This window comes from Lepus europaeus, chromosome 3 (genome assembly GCF_033115175.1).
Source record: "Lepus europaeus isolate LE1 chromosome 3, mLepTim1.pri, whole genome shotgun sequence".
In the NCBI taxonomy this organism is placed as follows: domain Eukaryota; kingdom Metazoa; phylum Chordata; class Mammalia; order Lagomorpha; family Leporidae; genus Lepus; species Lepus europaeus.
In genome coordinates this window covers 159,591,217-159,606,792 of record NC_084829.1, presented here as the reverse complement: position 1 = coordinate 159,606,792, position 15,576 = coordinate 159,591,217, and the positions used below count along the sequence as shown (strand labels likewise).

Sequence of the window (15,576 nt, the reverse complement as noted above, 5' to 3'; positions counted from 1 at the left end):
GACAGATAGATAGATAAACAGAGTCTGGCTCTGGGGCCTGAACTAATAACTAGGTTCAAAAGTAGAATACCACCGTCAACACTTCTGACAGCCAATCTCGAAATCTATACCCAGCCAAATTATCAATCAACTGTGAAGGCAGAATAAAGACATTTTCAGAGATACAAAGTCTTAAAATGAATGACTTTTAATTCATTCTTAGCATACTGGAGATTATTATACTCCAACAAAATTAAGTTAAACCAAGAAAGACAATGACATGCGGCTAGCCCTGTGGCATAGAAGGTTAAGCCACCACCTAGAGTGCCAGCATCCTGTATGGGCACCGGTTCAAGTCTCAGGTGCTCCATTTCTGATCCAGCTCCCTGGTGATGCACCTGAGAAAGCATTGCAGAATGGCCCAAGTACTGAGGCCCCTGAACCCATGTGGGAGACACAGAGGAAGCTCCTGGCTCCTGACTTCTGCCTGGCTCAGGCCTGGCCACTGCGGCCATTTGGGGCATGAACCAGCAGATGGAAGTGCTCACTTGTGCTCTCTCTCGCTCGCTTGCTCTCTCCCTCCCTCCCTACCCCTGCTTTTCAAATAAAAAAAAGAGAGGGAGGGAGGGAAGGAGGAAGGGAGGCAGGCAATGACATAAAATCCAAAACTCAGTGGATCTGGCAGAACAAGGGATAAAAGAGAGCTCCCAAGATGATGACAGAAGAAAGTTTGGGAAATCAGCTGGCAACAGAGAGTAGCAACAACACAAAGGACTCCCAAATGGAGGTCTCCAAGGGGAAAAACTTAAGAACTGCCAGACCACCTAATTGCTGTGAATGTGTAGAAGATATTGAAGGGGCCAGAGCTGTGGCGTAGCAGGTAAAGCTGCTACTGCAGTGCCAGCATCCCATATGGGTGCCGGTTTGAGTCCTGGCTGCTCCACTTCTGATACAGCTCTCTGCTGTGACCTGGGGAAGCAGTGGAAGATAGCCCAAGTCCTTGGGCCCCTGCACCTTCGTGGGAGACCCAGAAGAAGCTCCTGGCTCCCAGTTTCAGATTGGCGCAGCTATGGCCATTGTGGCCAATTGGGGAGTGAACCGGTGGATGGAAGACAAGATATTGAAGATAGAAGGAACATTTTGCAAATGATAAGGAAACTAAGCCACTGGAGGGGGGCGGAATAAAATTTTTATTATGAAGAAAAGAATAGGAAAAGTAAATATAATTTCATACTTGGTTCCATGTGGGTACAAGAGTGGCACAGTGTAAATAATGTAAACACTGAATAATGGCTAACCAATGATTGTGGCAATATTGGGATGCCTACGTAGTGGGCCAAAACTGGGATGAGTGACAAAGAAAAAGTCACCAAGATAGGCTGATGTCAACAGACAAAATCCTAAAGTGGATTCATCAAAAGATAATAAAATCAGCTGGTGAGTAGCCAGGACAAGAGGTAGGTGGGGAAGAAACAGGAATTAGAACACTACTATTGTTTTTCTATAATTAGCATTTAAACATGTGTAAGTATTACTGTGATAAAAAATAAACTTATAAATTAACTCATATTTTGAGCTTTGGTATAAAAATAGGTAAACCAGTTTAGGTGAAACAAAATTTTGACCTGAATAAAGCAACAGTCCCATTCCTACTTCTGCTAGCAAAGTTCCCTGTTCAAATTAAGAATTCATAAGACACTTTTTTTAGAAACCTTTTACTTAATACGTATAAATTTCATGAGTACATTTTCAAGAATACAGTGATTCTTCCCACCATACCTGCCTTCCCACATCCACTCCCTCCCCCTGTCCTCCTCCCTCTCCCATTCCCAGTCCTATTCTCCATTAAGATTCATTTTTAATTAATTTTATACAAAGAAGACCAACTCTATACTAAGTAAATATTTCAACTATTTGCGCGCACATACACACACAGACACAAAACATAAAAAACTGAGAGCAAGTTTGACAGTTAAATCTGATGTAGGACAGAGGTTCTGCATGGGCAGTTAAGTGTACAGTGACTCTTGTTGTTAATTTAACAATTAACACTCTTACGTCTGACGTCAGTGACCATCCGAGCCTCTTGACAGGAGCTGCCCGGACTATGGAAGCCTTTTGAGTTCACAGTCTCCGTCAGTATTTAGGCAAGGCCAAAGGCAAAGCAGAAGTTCTCTCCTCCCTTCAGAGCAAAGTACGTACTTTGATGGCCTGTTCTTTCCACTAGGGTCTCACTCACGGAGATCCTTGATGTAGGATTTTATTTTATTTTTTTATTTTTTTTATTTTTATTTTTTTTTGCCACAGTGTCTTGGCTTTCCATGCCTGAAATGCTCTCATGGACTTTTCAGTCAGATCAGAATGCCTTAAGGGCTGATTCTGAGGTCAGAGTGCATAAGATAGGCTAACCAATCTTGCACAAAAGGAACCAACCAGGAAGCATCATAATACCAGATTTTAATACACATAACATAAATACTATAACCAAACAGCATGGTGCTGGTATAAAATCAGATGCAGAGACTAGCAGAAGAGAAGAGAGATCCCAGAAGTTAACCTATGCATCTATAATCCAGTGATCTTTGAAAAGGGTGCCAAAAACACTCCCTGGAGAAGGAACAGTCTCTTGAGTAAATGGTGCTAGGAAAACTGGATATTCATATGTAGAAGATTGAAACTTGAACCCTACCTCTCACCCTACCCCAAAATCAACAAAAAATGGATCAAAGGTCTAAATTTAAGATCTGAACTATGAACTTACTAGAAGAAGGCATAGGGGAAACACTTCAAGACACTGACATAGGCAACAAATTTTTGTTTAAGGCCTCAAAAGCACAAGCAACAAAAGTAAAAATAAAACAAATGGGATTATAGAGAACAGAGAAGCTTCTGCATAGCAGAGGAAACAATCAACAGAGTGAAGAGACAGCTGACAGAACAGGAGAAAACATCTGCAAGCTGCACATCTGACAAAGGAGTAATGTCCAGAGTACACAAGGAAAAAATCATCCACTCAAAAAGCAAACGATCCAGTTTTAAAAAAAAAAAAAAAGCATAGAATCTGAATACATATTTTTCAAATGACAACCAAACCAAACACACACACACACACACACACGCTCCAGATCACTAGCATCAGAGAAACACAAATCAAAACCACAATGAGGTGTCATCTCCAGTTAAAATGGCTATTATCAAAAAGACAAAAAAAGAACCCACATGCTGGTGAGGTTGTAGACAAAGGGGAACTCTCATGCTGTTGATGGAAATGCAAATGAGTAGTCATAATGGAGAACAGTATGGAACTTCCTCAAACTAAAACTAGATCTGTCAAAGATCCAGCTATCCCAATCCTACTTCTGAGCATGGTTTTCTTTCATCACATAAACACTCACAGGCACTGTTTTTTATCAAGACCATTTATGTCTGGTCCCACATGCCCATCCAGCTCTACCTTCCACCACTTTCCAGCACTTCACCAAACTCCTAAGTGTCCAAAACACATCACAGTCATTCAAAACTCTTGTATCCTTATAATAGTGCCTCTTCCGTTCACCTTTTTAAAGCAATGTCTTGTGGAAGGATCCACATAGAAACATAAATTGAAGTCAAATCAGCCAGCATCTAGCTCTGTGATCTTGGACAACGTCCATGGTGTCTGTGAACCTTGGACTCTTCAACTGTAACACAGAAATGATAATACAGAGCTGCAGAGAGCTGTTATATGGTCTAAACAAAATAAGGAACATAGTGCACTTAAAAAACTACAGGTCTGGCCTAGCAATTAAGCCACATTTGGGATACCCACATCTCTTGGAGTGCCCAGCTTCAGGTCCTGGCTCCACTTCCCCATCTGAATTGCCTGCTAACGCACATCCTGGAAGAAAGCAGGTAATGGCCTAAGTGGTTGAGCTTCTGCCACGCAAGTGGGGGAAATGCATTGAGTTCCCAACTACCAGCACCAGCCTCCTATGTCCTCCCCACCTCCTCCCAGCCACTGCAGGCAATTGAAAAGTGAACCAGAAGATGGGAGCTCAGTGTGTGTGTGCTTGCTTATCAAATATACATATATATATATATTTTTTTTGACAGGCAGAATGGACAGTGAGAGAGAGAGACAGAGAGAAAGGTCTTCCTTTTATGTTGGTTCACCCCCGCAATGGCCGCTGTGGCCGGCACACAGCGCTGATCTGAAGCCAGGAACCAGGTGCTTCCTCCTGGTCTCCCATGCGGGTGCAGGACCCAAGCACTTGGTCCATCCTCCACTGCACTCCTGGGCCACAGCAGAGAGCTGGACTGGAAGAGGAGCAACTGGGACAGAATCCAGCGCCCCGACCAGGACTAGAACCCGGTGTGCTGGTGCCACAGGCAGAGGATTAGCCTAGTGAGCCGTGGCGCCGGCCATCAAATATATTTTAAAAATAAAAACAGAACCTATGAACGTATGACATATGGCTAGCTGTAGCAGCAACATTATTTGCATGCAAATGACACTGTCCTGCAACACCCAGGTCACCTGGGCAGGAACAGTATCTGTTCCACCATTGTGGAGCCAAAGTCCCCCACAGTCCAGCCTAGCATGAACTCTCAATGTTGATGGAACCAAAATGAGCTTCAAGGTCCAGATCATGCGCTTATCTCCTAAGAAAGATTCCCGGACCACTGTGCACATGGTACATCCTCCGCCTGTCCCCTGGCAAGCTCTGCAGTAACCCAGACCAGCACACATCCACTCAACCCCATTTCTTCAGGTCTGGCATAAAACAAAGGCAGACTCTCCATGAAAATGAAGCTAATTATGGCTATACTCAGGGAACTTGATGACTAAATTAAAAAATCTTAAAAATACTTTATTTTGGAGGCAGAGTTACAGAGAGAGGGAGAGACAGGGAGAAATATCTTCCATCCACTGGTTCACTCCCCAGATGGCCACAATGGCCAGAGCTGGGCTGATCAAAAGTCCAGAGGCAGGTGCTTCTTCCAAACCTCCCATGTGGGTGCAGTGGCCCAAGCACTTGGGCCATCTTCCACTGCTTTCCCAGGCCATAAGCAGGGAACTGGACCAGAAGTGGAGCATCCAGGATGCCGGCACTATAGGTGGAGGCTTAGCCTACTAGGCTAAAGCACCAGTCCCAATAAAATATTTTGAAATGCCATGTTTCCTTCATTGATATACTACTCCATTCTCCCAGTCTCAACTATGAAGGTCATTACATTCAATTTTTCCAACCTAAGAAATATTTAACAAAAAAGGTGGCAGGGTCCGATGCTGTGGCATAGCGGGTAAAACCCCCACTTGCAGTGCCAGGATCCCAAATGGGCGCCAGTTTGAATCTCGGCTGCTCTACTTGCGATCCAGCTCTCTGCTATGCCCTGGGAAAGCAGTAGAAGATGGCCTAAGTCCTTGGGCCCCTGTACCCATGTGGGAAGATCAAGAGGAAGCTCCTGGCTCCTGGCTTTGGATCGGTACAGCTCTGGTCATTGAAGCCACTTGGGGAGTGAACCAGCAGATGGAAGACCTCTCTGCCTCTTCTCTCTCTGTGTAACTCTGACTTTGAAATAAAATAAATAAACCTTAAAAGAAAAAAAAAAGGTGGCAGATGAAAAGCAAACATCCACATGTGGCATAGTGGGTTAAGCTGCTGGCTACAGGACTGACATCCCATATGGGTGCCAGTTCAAGACCCGGTTGTTCCACATATGATACAGTTCTCTGCTAGTGCTCCTGGGAAAGCAGCAGAGGACGGCCTAAGTGCTTGGGTCCCTTCACCCACATGGGAGACCTGGAAGAAGCTCTTGGTTCCTAGCTTCAGCCTGGTCCAGTCCTGAAAATTACAGCCATTTGTGGAGTAAACAAGTAGATGGAAGACCTCTATCTCTGTCTTTCCCTTTTTTTCTCTGGGACTCTCCCAAACAAAATTTAAAAAAAGAAAAGAAAACCAAACATCCAGCCAAATTCTTATAGGGGCATTTTAGTGGATTAGATTCCTTTCCAGGATATAAAATTAATTTTTTAAAAGAAAGATTTTATTTATTTATTTATTTATTTGAAAGGCAGAGTTAGAGAAGGAGAGACAGAGAGAAAGCAATCTTCTATCTGCTAGTTCATTCTACAAATGGCCACAACAGCCAGGCTGAAGCCAGGAACTTCATCTGAGTCTCCCACATGGGTACAGGGGCCCAAGTACTTGGGCCATCTTCTGTTGCTTTCCCAGGTGCATCAGCAGGGAACTGGATGGGAGGTGGAGTAGCTGGGGCTCAAACCACCAGTCATACAGGATGCTGGCATTGTAAGCACCAGCTTAACCTGCCACACCACAACGCCAGCTCCTCAATAATTTCCATTGCTTGTGTCATTCAATAAAGCAAGTTTATCTACAGAAGTATAGGAAAAGGTTGAGAGGTTCTAGTTTCTCACATCGAGTTTCTCATGTCCTTATTACCTACTACCTGTAGATGACCCTAACAAGAGCTTTTCTCCACCAACTGCACCTCTCTGGATTAGATGAACCTCACTGAGTGAGGCTGGGCATCCAGTAAGGAAACACTTAATGGCATGACAGCTGTGGTCATCCAGAATGGTAAAGTATGTTCACCAGGGCCAGTGCTGTGACACTATAGGTTAAGCCTCCACTTACGGCGCTGACACTGGTTCGAGTCTCAGCTGCTCCATTTCCATTCCAGCTCTCTGTTTATGGTCTGGGAAAGCAGTAGAAGACGGCCCAAGTGCTTGGGCTCCTGCACTCATGTTGAGGACCCAGAGGAGGATCCTGGCTCCTGGCTTCGGATTGGCCCAGTTCCGGCTATTGCAGTCATCTGAGGAATGAACCAGCAGGTGGAAAACCTCTCTGTCTGTCCCTCTCTAACTCCATCTCTCAGATAAATAAATAAATCTGTCTTAAAGAAATATGCTCATTGAAAGAGCCACATAAAGTGAGTCATTAAAGTCATTAATAATTTAATTTTAACTCAGTCCTGAACACATGATTATGTAACACTTCCAATTTAAGCATATCTACATGCAGAACACATTAAGCACAGAAACAGTCATATCCACAAGTCAATTATGTAAGGCAGTGCTCTGGGTTAAACTTCCACCACTAAAACTCATCAAAGTTCTGAACGCCCAAATGGATAAAACCCCCGTTACAATGCATAAGCATTTGACAGCACAGCCGAAAGGTACAAAGAACATCACTGCAGGGCAGGCAGATGTGTACACACAGGCCCCCCTGCGTGTCAGCTGGGCTCTGATGGCATCTGGCTGCCGATGCTGGAACCTGATCCACGAAGTGGCACACTCGTGCTTATGTGGCTCCAGGAGGCAGTGTCCCTCCACCTCACAGAAGAGAGAAAAAGCCTCCTTTGAAGCTAGCATGTGGCTCTCTCCCTGCATCACCGAGAAAACTACGATTGAAATTCTGTTTCACAAGGCTTCACTCCAAGGAGAGTGGAGACTCTGGCAAGCCTCATCCTTTGTTCCCTGGAGGACTCACAGCTTTCTTTCTGTAAGTGACTGGCGTGTCAATGGAGAAAGGGACGTCAGGTACACAGCTCACTGTCACTGTGGGTGGCTAACCCACCCAGCACCAGGCCAGGACAAAGATGCGATCAATCTGCCAAATGCATTTGTGTTTCCAGATCTAAACTGTGGAGCACAAATCCAGAAACACTGCCAATAGTGTCATGAATCAGCACAGTAACTGAGTTTCTGTGTACATGATGCTATCACAAGGGAGAGCAGAGAGCTAAGTAGGGTACAGAGTGCCATTCCAGCATCATTTATTCATATACTACTTTCACCACTTCCAAAGCGCTTTCAAAAACATGTATCTCAGATAGCCTCTGAACTCTGGAGGAAAGGAATTACCACCTCAGCTTAACCACGAGTAACCTAACGACCTGCACGACTCCAATGGGATCACAGCAGCTTGCTAAGTGGCACAGCTAGAACTTCTCAGAATAGAGATACAAAAAAACAGAAACAGAAAGGGGGAAAAGATGGGCCAAGATGACAGGAAATCAAACATCACCCCTACACCCACCCTGATGATAGCACAGTTGGCTTATCACAAACAAAAGTCACTTTCTATGAAGAAATCATAAGAAAAAGATTTGCATTGAATTTTTGCTGACTACAACCAAAATGAGCCAAGTAGTATCACTAGAATTAATGTGTACTGTTGCCTATGTTAAATCCTGTGTGATCATTTTTCAGATCTGAAGTGGTTTGTCAAGGTGGATGTTTGGTACAGCAATTTACATGTCACCTGGAACAGCACCATCTCCTACCAGGGTGCCTCGTTCAAATCCCACCCACTCCATTTCCAAGCCAGCTCTCTGCTAATAATACACGACCTAGGAAGGCAGCAGATGCGGGCTCAAGTATGTGGGTCCATGCCACCCACAGGGGAGACTTGGATTGAATTCCCAGTTCCTGGTTTCAACTTGGTCCAACCCAGTCGTTGCAGGCATCTGGGGAGTGAACAAGCAAATGAAACGTCTCTCTACCTTTCAAATAAAAAATTAAAAAAACAAATTTAAGCAGTTTTTCTGATCTCTCCTAGGTTTAAGAGAGCTGGCCATCATCAGGCACAGTGATGCAAGCGAGATGCTCGGGGTCCCCAGTGGCTCTGGGTATTATCGAAGAATGATAAACCAGCCTTACCACAAAGCACAACAGAAAAGAGATTCAATGCAAAGGAGATCATTCTGGTCACCTAAAAATGCCCAATCTTTCTAGAACTGTTACATCTGTCATAGCGTATTTTTAGGAAAGAAAAAGCAATTCAGAAATGTATTTTTTAGAATATGTTAACACTTGAAATACACTGAATATACATTGTAAGCAGAGTCCTCCACAATGGTTAGATAGTGGGGGAGGGGAGGGGAAGGGAGGGGAGGGGAGGAAAGGAGAGGAGAGGGGAGGGGAGAGGGGAGGGGAGGAGGAGAGGGGGGAGGGGAGGAGGGGAGGGGAGGGGAGGGGAGGGGAGGGGAGGAGAGGGGAGGGGAGGGGAGGGGAGGGGAGGAGAGGAGAGGAGAGGAGAGAAGAGAAGAGAAGAGGAAAGAAGAGAAAGAAGAGAAGAGAAGAGAAGAGAAGAGAAGAGAAGAGAAGAGAAGAGAAGAGAAGAGAAAGAAGAGAAGAGAAGAAAAAAGAAAGGAAAGGAAAGGAAAGGAAAGGAAAGGAAAGGAAAGGAAAGGAAAGGAAAGGAAAGGAAAGGAAAGGAAAGGAAAGGAAAGGAAAGGAAAGGAAAGGAAAGAAAATGGAGCCTGGATCTAGAAGGAGGCAACAGCAGAAATATAAACGTGGGAGTCATCAGTATGGAGGGGGTTAAAAGCCAACTGAGAGAGAGAATCCGGAGAAGATGCGTGCCTGGTGACACTGACGCTTACAGTGCGGGAGGCACAGGCTCTGCGCTTCAGAAGTACATGTCCCAGTCTGGAGCGCCTGGACTCACTGTTCAACTCCTCACTACTGACTCCGGCTTCCAACTAATGCAGACCACAGGAGGAGCAGAGACGCGGAGATAACTGAGCTCCCGCCCCCCACACAGAAGACCTGCATTGAGTCTTCTGGCTCCTGGCATCGGCCCCAGCCCAGGTCTGGCTGTTGTGGGCATTTGGGGAACAGGGAACGAGCCACAGGATGAGAGTGATCTCTCTTTCTGCTCTCTCAAGTAAATAAATGAAAACTAAAACTAAAACTAATAAATAACAACAGGTGAGAAACATAAGATTAAAAGAAAAGACAAATTTTCAGCCAAGTTTTGCCAAACAATGCAAGTAGATAACTGCAATAAAGTGCTGATGCTCCCAGAGAAGTCTGCTCAGTGCACAGACGGCACGGAGCAAGGGGTGCTGAAGAGGAGAGAGAATCCCTCACAGACGGCACGGAGCAAGGGGTGCTGGAGAGGAGAGAGAATCCCTCACAGACGGCACGGAGCAAGGGGTGCTGGAGAGGAGACAGAAGTCCCTCACAGACGGCACGGAGCAAGGGGTGCTGGAGAGGAGAGAGAAGCCCCTCACAGACGAAACCGAACCTGAAAGTCCAAGTGAGACCATCAACTAGAACTGTCTGCATATTTACCAAACACGAAGCTACTTATCAAAGGATAGGAATTGCCCCTGCCAGGGAATAGAAGCTGATAGCATTTTACTGCAAATTTCTTTTTTTTTTTTTCTTTTTTTTTTTGACAGGCAGAGTGGACAGTGAGAGAGAGAGACAGAGAGAAAGGTCTTCCTTTTGCCGTTGATTCACCCTCCAATGGCCGCCGCGGTAGCGCGCTGCGGCCGGCGCACCGCGCTGATCCGATGGCAGGAGCCAGGTGCTTCTCCTGGTCTCCCATGGGGTGCAGGACCCAAGGACTTGGGCCATCCTCCACTGCACTCCCGGGCCACAGCAGAGAGCTGGCCTGGAAGAGGGGCAACCGGGACAGGATCGGTGCCCCGACCGGGACTAGAACCCGTGTGTGCCGGCGCCGCAAGGCGGAGGATTAGCCTAGTGAGCCGCGGCGCCGGCCTTTACTGCAAATTTCTAACAAGAGAACAAACAATGCGGAAAAGCAAACTAGTCTAGAAGACGAGATGCAAACATTTATGACAGGATTTAGTTTCAGATCCAGTTTCTCTGAGTAAATTGATAACTTAAAAATGTTAAGTAATATTTGTTAAACACTACATAATACAAAACAGATTTTCTACAAAAGCACTGAATGCTCTACCACTCAGGTTTTGTTTTTTTGTTTTTTGTTTTGTTTTGTTTTGTTTTTTAATATTTTTTATTTATTTGAGAGGCAGAGTTACAGACAAGAGAGACAGAGAAGAGAGGTCTTCCATTTGCTGGTTCACTCCCCAGATGGCCTGAATGGCTGGCGGTAAGCTGATCCAAAGCCAGGAGCCAGGAGCTTCTTCCGGGTCTCCCATGTGGTGCAGGGGCCCAAGGACTTGGCCATCTTCTACTGCTTTCCCAGGCCATAACAGAGAGCTGGATTGGAAGAGGAGCAGCCAGGACACGAACTAGCGCCCATATGGGATGCCAGCACTGCAGGCAGAGGCTTAGCCTACTACTATGCCACAGCACCAGCCCCTCAGCTTTTCTAATTCAGTTGTAAAATCAACAGATTATGAGAACTGACCTCTGCAACTTGGTTATGTTGCATGGTCAGAAATATAAGCAAAAACTTGCAACACTTCCTGCAACAGACCTCTAAAGGCAGGTTGGGTGGGGATGACTGTGGTACAGAGGGAATGAAGGTGAGGTAACTCAGCAGTCACCTTAGTCACATTAATGACTTAGATGTCATTCTCCCTGGGAATGAAACAGAAAAGGAGAAACCTCAGGTTTCTCTCCGTGATTCTCTTAAAGGCATAGGCTCACAATCCTTGATCCAGAACAACTGCAGACAGCAAAGTTCTGAAATTCAGAATTTAAAAATTTTTAGAAAAGTGACACGAGGCAGACTCACCAGTTATCTAATACCCCCCACACACACACACACACACGCACACCCAGCAGGTCTCAGCAGCATCTGTAATAAAACAAACATGCCTGCAGCTGAAACACTGGGATGCCAACAAGGCCAGGCTTGCTGTGAAATTACTTAGAGAAAAACTTGCCATTTTCAGAATCCTTAATTTCACAATTATGGATAAGTGACTCGAGTGTTAAGAACATAGAGACAAGGTGAAGGAGAATGACAGACCCCTGCAACTGAGTTCCATCTCTCCTCCACACGAACAGCACAGAGGAAGACGAGCTGTTCGACATCTGGGAGCCCGAGTGTTCTTCCTGCAGCGGAAATAAGAGCCGAGAGCCAGCTCTGAGCCACAGGTGGTCACGAGGCAGGAAGGTCCTGTACCGAGCCTGGCACCGGGCAGGGGGATGACAACCACCTCCAGGTGCTGACAGGCCTGGAAAACCTGGAAAGCTGTGGACTCTACTTGGAAGGCACTCAACCAATGCAACATATTCTATGACAAAGAGAAATGAACTAAGAGTAAAAACGCACAGTGAAAAACTCACACAAAGTAGTTTCAACAGTGAAGTAGTGGCCCACTATGAATTATACTTCTTTCTTTTAGGGCAGGTGGAATTCTAACACCACATACCCAGGGTGCACACTGGATAATTTCCTCTGGTCTATCCAGAGAGGCCTCTTTTCAGAGATGCAAGGTGAGAAAGACGCGAAACCACAGCAAATGCACATGGCAGGCACTGACCAGCGGTCCCTATGAGCCAAGGGCCTCAGCTTACAACCACAACCACCCGAGCAAAGCTGGCACCTTTTCCCAGCCTGTGGGAGACCCTGAGCAGCAGCCCCAGCAACAACACACGAGGACTCCTACCTCCAGAACTTCAAGACCAGTAATAGGGGCTACTTCAAGCCACAAAGTCTGTGTTAAGTTGTTACATATTAACAGAATATATATCTTTTCAGAGTATCCACTTCAGGGCCAGCTCTGTGGGGGGTAAAGCCGCTGCCTGCAGTGCCAGCATCCCATAGGGGTGCCAGTTTGAGTCCCAGCTGCTCTACTTCCAATCTAGCTCCCTGCTGATGTGTGTGGGAAAGCAGTGGAAGGCGACCCAAGTGCTTGGGCCCCTGCACCCACATGGGAGACCCAGAAGAAGCTCCTGGCTCCTGGCTTCAGATCAGCACAGCTCCTGCCATTGCAGCCATTTGGGGAGTGAACCAGAGGATCTCTCTCTCTCTCTCTCTCTCTCTCTCTCTCTCTCTCTCTCTGCTTCTAACTCTGCTTTTCAAATAAACAAACAAGTATTTAAAAAAATAGTATCCACTTCAAAATTAATTACTTACACACACACACACACACCTGTGTGTACAAAGCCACTGTAGCAGGTAAAGAAGTGGGGCTGGAGCTGTGGGTAAAGCTGTCACCAGCAACACCAGCAGCCCACATGGGTTTACATTTCTGCTGCTCCGCTTCTGATCCAGCTCCCTGCTAATGGTCCAGGAAAGCAGATAGCAGCCCAAATGGATGGGTCCCTGCCACCCATGCGGGAGACCTGGATGAAGCTCCTGGCTCCAGCCTGGCCCAGTCCTGGCTGTTGCAGCCTAAATCTAAGCAGTAAACCAAAAGATAGACGATATCGCCCCCTCTCTCTCTCTGTTCCCCTCTCCCCCGCACCCTGTAACTCTTTCAAGCAAATAATTTTTTTAAAAAGTACAGAAGTACTGTGAAACATAATTATTTGCATAAAACTTCCTTTTAGTAGGAAAAATGCAAATTCAAAAGAAGTTTCTTAGTAAAGTAAGTAAAAAAATTAGTGGAAAAAAAAGAAGTTTCTAAGTAAATCATGCTAGAAAAGAATCCCTAAATATATCTGGTTTCACACTGAAAACTTTTCTACACTGATGGCACGACCACTCTGGAAACCTGTTTAGCCATTTCTACTAAATCTAAATGTATGCCAACACTATGACTCCAGAATTCCACCTTTTGAGCACACAGGCCCAAAGAGATACGCATACAATGTTTACAGTCATAATAGCCTAAAATGGAAGCAATCCAAATGCCCATCAACAGCAGAACGGAAAAACTGTGTCACTTTCCTGCAGTGGAAAATTAGCATCAATTTAATTAAAAAAAAAAAAAAACACACACACACCCCCTGGATGAATCTAGAGACATTATGTTGAGGGAAAGAAGCCAGACATAGAAAATATACAGTGAATGATTCCACTGCCATAAAGTGGTGACAGAGTTCAGAATGTGAGTAACCTCTGGGCGGCGGGGGGATTTGCAATGGTCTGAATGCTTGTCTTCATCCCAAATATTAAACCAGCTATGTTTTAAATATGATTTGGACCCTGACTAATACAGGATTTTAAATCCCAAAATGATAAATTAAAAGTACTAAGATGGTGGGAATTTAATGCAAGTTGGTGTTTAGAGGAGGGGCCTAGTGAAAGGTCGAAGGTCACTGAGGGCTTATCATCAAAAGGTAGTTCCTGGGAATGCTATGTTTAACCCTGGTTCCTGTCTTACCACGTGATCCTTCCCTGCACACGCCCTACCATCTCCCTCCGGCCTTCACCACAGCCTGCACCAAGCCATCTGAACTTCCGGCCTCCGAAACGGTGAGCTGAACCCACCTTTCTTTCCCCTCGGTACCTTGTCTCGGCACCTCGGGCAGTAATGAGAAGCTGCTGAGTACAAACCCTACCCCCCAGCTGTGGCAGTATTAAAAGGCAGGGCCCGTAGAGAGGACGAGGTCACGGGGGCTCTGCTCTCAGGCATGGGGTCAGCTCCCTTACAAATGAGGTCTGAGGGAGCCTTCTGCTCCGTCTGCCAAGTGATGATGCGACAAGGTGCTGTCTGTGGAGAGCCAGTTCTCACCAGACACCAAACGTGCCATGGCCTTCAGAACTGTGAGCACTAAACCTCTGTTGTAACAGCGAGAATGGACAAGGATGGCAACCCTGGGAAGGGGCAGCCGGGACCTTCAGTGCTCTGCATCTTGATCTAGCTGGAGCTCAAACAACCCCTGCACTTACGACTGCTGCAGTCTCCATGGCCGTGGCCTTCAAAATCCATGCGTTCCAGTCCTAGCCCCCCACCATGAGTGGGGTCTTCAGGGGGTGATTAGGCTGTAAGGCCAGAGCCCTCACGGATGCACTAGTGCCCTCAGGAAAGCGGCCCCAGCAGACCCTCCCCTTCTTTCTGCGGAGAAGGCACTAGCGCGCTGCCCTACGAGGGCTCCAGCAGAGCCCTAGCACGCTGACGCCCTGATCGAGGACGTCCACCATGTCTACAAGTCACGGTGCCAGGTATTTAGGTATAGTTTTCCCAAGTGAACTAAGACAAAATTCAAACACATTCCTGCTCCTTTATGATAGTTACTCAATAACTATCAAAATGACATTTTAAGATGTTTTAAGATGCCTAAAATAGTCTTGGTTTCTTCAAAGGAAAACACCCAACTAGAACAATGAAGCATGAATACCATCAGGTGCTGTAACAAATAAACCTTCGGAAGAAATTATCAACCATGCTCTTTTACATACAGCTCCTAACACTTGACTCACTAAATGTTGCTTGAATAAATTTCCTAGATAATGCCACTAAGTTCTAGAAGACCAGAGAAATCTATATATACAAATACATAATAACCTCAATGTAATATACTCTACAGATGTGAAAAACTGTGATGTTTCACACTCTAAGTAGAAGAAACACAGGCCAGGCATTAAACCATCACCAAAGAAACACAGATGCTTACTGGGCAGGGTGAGGGTGGCACTGTTTTTACTTTTCACGAGGTCAGTCTTACACAGGGTGGGGCCCAGGAAGACTCCCATGGCACGAGAGGCTGGTTAAGACCACCTACTCAAAACGCCTCCTGCACTCCTCCCACTGCCCAGAGAGGCAGCAGCCACTTTCACACAGAGGGGATAGAAGCGGCATGGGACAAATAGCCCGTGACCCACTGAAGCAGGGAGTGCGGCTGCCGTAGCATCTTTCTGGTTGCAGCACAGGTGACAGAAGTCCCAGCTTGGAGTCTCACTGGCACCAAGTCTAAGAAACTGAAGCAAAAGAGGTTCCAAGCTCAAACGACCACTGGAAGTGACGAGATAC

General features: G+C 46.0%; 1 protein-coding gene across 1 annotated transcript in view; it reads right to left on the bottom strand.

The window, feature by feature from the left end:
- Nucleotides 1-15,576, bottom strand: part of TULP4 (TUB like protein 4) — a 252,394-nt gene that overhangs the window by 171,230 nt on the left and 65,588 nt on the right. The gene's annotated exons all lie outside the window — the stretch shown is intronic.